The sequence below is a fragment of the Tursiops truncatus genome, unplaced genomic scaffold, assembly GCF_011762595.2.
Source record: "Tursiops truncatus isolate mTurTru1 unplaced genomic scaffold, mTurTru1.mat.Y mat_scaffold_39_arrow_ctg1, whole genome shotgun sequence".
In the NCBI taxonomy this organism is placed as follows: Eukaryota; Metazoa; Chordata; class Mammalia; order Artiodactyla; family Delphinidae; genus Tursiops; species Tursiops truncatus.
In genome coordinates this window covers 719,953-724,810 of record NW_022983296.1, presented here as the reverse complement: position 1 = coordinate 724,810, position 4,858 = coordinate 719,953, and positions in this window count along the sequence as shown.

Sequence of the window (4,858 nt, the reverse complement as noted above, 5' to 3'; positions counted from 1 at the left end):
CTGACATTCGGACGCCGGGCGCGAGGCAGCGTTCCGGGAGCCCGGCTATGCGTGTGGCGACTGTCCCGGTGGTCCCGGGGCATGGGCTCCTCCTGAGTTCGCTGGAGATTGGGTGTGTAGGTTTACGAGGGTGTGAGCGTTGCCTCGCTCCCTAGTGAGATGTGGGGGTTGCCTGGCTTGGTCGACCAGCAACCGCCCGTGCCCCTCCAGCCACGGGAACTGAGCGGACTCGACCCTACCTGGGCCGCCCGCCGCGTTGTGTAGGGAGATGTTCTTGCGAGCCCTCCGGAGCGCCTGAGGCTTGATGGTCCGTCCTTCTGAGTCACTTTAGGAGCGTTCATTTTCTACCACTTCTGTCCACCAGCGTCCCACTCCGGACGTGGGGAACGCACCGGGCACGGGCGTTGGAGGGCCCGATGTGCTTGTTGGCTGGCGCGCTTGTGTCCCGGTCTCCGGGGCAAGGGCGCTTGCTGCTCTCGCGGGATTTGGACGGGCAGACATGCATAATGTGAGGCCGGCGCTGCGCTCCCTAGAAGTCGTTGAATGGTGGGTCTGCTCGGTTCGACTGGCACTCCCTTGTGTCTCTTGCGCGTGAAACGCCCACATTGAAGCATGTGGTCAAGAGAGAGTATCTATCCCCGGTGTCGTCCGTGTGGCCCGGTGGTCGTATTTCCGCTTTCCAAGTGTCGCCTGAGAGTGGTTCAAAGTCTCCTACGGACGTGGACGCCGACAAGTTTCCCCAGGCCTTCTTTCTTGATCCCGTTCGCCCTTATTTCCAAGTATGTTTTTCTCCGCAGTGGTTAGGGCCCGAATGGCGTAACGAGGAGGCACTGGAAGTGCGACCCCCGCCTTCACGTCCTCCTTCCCACGAGACCGCCACGCCCCATCCAATAGGACGCCCGGTGCTGTTTTTCGGCCGCCTTGGGAAAACAGTGCGTCCCGGTGCCGTCGCCGTGGTGGAGCTCCTCCCCTGCGGTTACTTTCTCCGAAATCCGCAAGAAGCGGTCATGGGGCTCCGCAGATGGTATTCCCCTGCAGGCCGAGGTGCGTCTACGGGGGAGCGCCCGGCGTCCCCACTTCTGTTGGCCTCGTCGGCGAAGCGCTTGTGTGGACCAGGTCCTCTCACCACAGGTGAAAACAAGGACATTCGCAGGCGAGAGGGGAGGGCGATCCAGGCGCAGCCACGGTTCCGCCCGTGGCTTGGTGGTTGGAGAAGCCTAACAAATGGGGAAATGGGGAGGAGCTTGGGGCGTCTGGTGATGGTCGTAGGAGGCACGAGGTGATGCGTGGTCCTGGGTGGGCGCGGTTGTCAGAGGCTCCTCGTGAGAATATCATACCGGAATGGCCTCTGAACGCGCGTGTGGACGAGGAGACAACCCGGGGAGAGAAATGGGACCTGTGGTGGGCCAGAGGGGATGAGTTCGGAGGGATGGAGGCGCATCTTCTCTTCCGTGCCATCCAGATCTATCCCGGTGGTTTTTCCTCCATTTGGTTGTTACCTGGCGTCCGCTGCTGCAAGGACGACTAGATGACCATACAGCGTTGTCCTGGCAAGAAACAATTTCAGTGACTTGAGAATTTGTTTTGAGATCCACTAGTGTAGACACTGGTGAAGTGAGAAATTCTGAGATCTACAGAACCGAAAATTACTATTGTCGTTACTCAACTGTATTGTAATTACCATTGTTTGTAATTAGTGATAAAACTGAGTAAAGTTGAGTCACACAGTAGCCGATTAATTGGAGATGATCAAAGAGGGGTTTTCAGTATTTCTAAATCCTGCTCAATGGGCAGAGGTCAAGGTGGAGACAGCAGGTATGTGCCAGGTAAGGCTGTGACGTGTGTGAGAATAAAGAGAGGTGCTGAGCAGATTATGGAGGGTTTCTGAATGGTACAAGAGGCTGGAAAGCATTCTTAAAGATATGTGGGGGGATAGATCTGGTAAGTTGCAGTTTACAGAAAGAGAAAGGCTCATTGCTAGTCTCCACAGAAGGATTCAGTAACAGAGTATCTTATCAAATGCTCTCAGTTAAAAACCCTCCAGGTAATAAATCCTTTAGAAACATACCCTACACATTTGCTAGCAGCAGAATTATGCATTGCTGCATTGTTTGTAATATAAACGGATTATTGAATATCAGCGTGCATCCCAACGTGGATTGGCAAAGTGCATTGTAGTACATCATCCATTCCGTGCACTGTCGTGCAGGAAACGATGTCTTGATAGAGGATAATTTGCAAGATACTGTCAAATGAATAAAAGCAAGCTATAACAACACCGTGCCCAGTGTTCTACTATTTGTCTTTTTAATTAGGGTGCCAAGGAGAAATGTATATTCATATTTGCTTGTATGCACATAAAGACACTCTGGAAGTTTGCAGTGGGAAACCAGATACATGGCTACCTGTGGAGGGCAGGGGCTCCTGGGCAAAGAGGGAAGGCGGTGCGGGGCACAATGTAATGCAATTTTCAGGACCTTCAACCATGTTACATGTATTACAACCTCTCTAGAAATCCAAGCAATTGAATTTTTTAAACCTCCAAGGATTAAAATGCATTTACTATTTCTACCAACTGAGTACATGTCAAGTTTGTTTTACCAGGGAGAGCTATGCCTTCTCTAAAATGTCTACTCAAGCCTTCCATGGTGATTTTGACTATTTTCCCTTACTTTGGTAGCAAAGAAAACCAGGGTAATCAATGGCTGTGTAGTTCCTCAGCCCCTGCAGTGGCTCCCCTGCGTTTTTCTTTCAAATACTTTATACACTGTGTTTTTTGGTGCTATTTTCATGTTTTATTTGCAAGAAAGAGGATAGAGGAGAAATAAAGCTGTATTAGGGTTTTGCTAGGGTTGCCAGAACAAGATAGTGCAGACTGGGAGGCTTAATTTTCTCACAGCTCTGGAGGCCTTGAGTTCAAGATCAAGGTGTCTACAGGTTCAGTTTCTTCTGAGGCCTTGCTCGCAGGTGGCTGCATTCTTGCTGCATCCGCAGATGGACTTAACTCTATGAGCTGAGTGTGCATGGCTGTGTCCTAATCTTCTCATAGGGGCACAGCTCTGGATTAGGGCTCACCCTTGTGACCCATTTTAACTTCATCATCTCTCCTAAGGCCCTATTCCCAAATACAGTCACATTCTGAGGTACAAGTGTCTGGACTTCAATATATGAACTTACAGGGTTTCAGTTCAGACCTGAAGGGAAGCTGCTCACCGTTGGTTTAAGCAGAAATCTCAGAGGAGAGAGGAGTCTTCCCACATGGCCTAGAACTTCTTGACACAGCCAAGTCATGACCCATAAGCCTGATTCCGTGGTTTTGCATGTCTCTGTGACAGAGAGTGGAGGTCAGGGAATGACTAAGGAATTATGTCCTCAGTACATTGTCACTAAATATTTCTGCCTTTTGGAGGCCATGTGTTCACAAAAGTGAAGAAGTTATGTTTTGCTCAGCAAGTTCTCGGCTGTGGAAGTACACAACGCACTGAGGAATCAGCCTAAGTGTCTCCCATATCCTGATCAGGCCACGGACACAGGAGCAGGAGACAGCCATTAGAGGCCACAGCCTTGCTGGGAAGCAGGTGCATCACCAGTTAGCTCAATCAGATCTGTGTTCTAGGTGCTGAGCTTGAGAGGACGGCGTCAGTCCTGGGACACTGTGGACACAATAGCAGAAAAATTACCTTACCCTGAGTCATACTTAAATAGAAAAAATGTGAGATATTAATTCTTATTGCCTCCACTGAGCTATAAACTTGGTGAAGGTGGCTATTTATACTTTTCACGTCTTCGTCTCCAGAAAATTCCACATGCTGGAATCCTGGAGACTCTCAATAAATATTTGTTACTTAATGAGTGGTGTGTGAGAGAGCTACCTGATTTTTCTTGAAGACTCTTGTCCTATGATAATTTACAATCCAGAACACTTGGGAGATATGTTCTCCCTAAGTATCTGATGGATACTGTGGACCCTCCACCTAGTAATGCACATGCACAGACACAAACACATTGCTGCCAGTTGGCCTCAGTGTTCTATTTCCCTCTTCCAAGCTCATAGACCAACCCTTTAGCATTCTATATCATACGGGCGTTATACTGGTTTTTTTGTGTGTGTGTGGTGTGTGGTGTGTGTGTGTGTGTGTGTGTGCGATCAAGAAAAGAAAAGTTAATGATTTGAAAGGGAGAGGAACACAATCAGGTAAACTCCTGCCCTCTCTCAAGCCATCAGACGCAATAATTTGGATCATAGGCATGCTCACACGGACCATCTCTTTCCCAGGTCTTTATTTTTCTTTAATTCTTAGACATTTTATAGGTATAATTGCTTTACACTGGTTGTTAATGTTTCTGCTTATACAAGTGAATCAGCTCTATAGCCTGGTCCTTTTGATTAAGTACCATTCTCATTGGAGTAAGAAGGGAACTCGGGAGGGGGACCAAGTCTTCTGACTTCCCTGCTCAGGGTGGGAAAGCAGAGGGTGGGAGGGGTGCCCTAGCCCCCTGCCCCTGCCATCTTTTATCCCTGAAGAGTAGGGGCCAACAGCTCACTGCAGATGCGAAAGAGCACTCCTCTTCTCCTGTGCTAGTGTTCTCATGCCAATATCTCTTCTCAATACATTTTCCTTTTCCAGCATATGTTGTCCATACTTTGAAGTGAGTATCTTGTAGACAACATATAGTTTGGACCCTTTTTAAAATTCTTCTTGTCCATCTTTGTTTTTTTTTTATGTTTATTAAATACTCACCTATATTTTAGTATGAAACTATTTTATTTCTTTATATTTAATCTTAAGACCTACATATTTTATCTTTAGTATCCAAATTGGTTTAAAAACGCCACCCCTGACCTCTGTGTATTAAA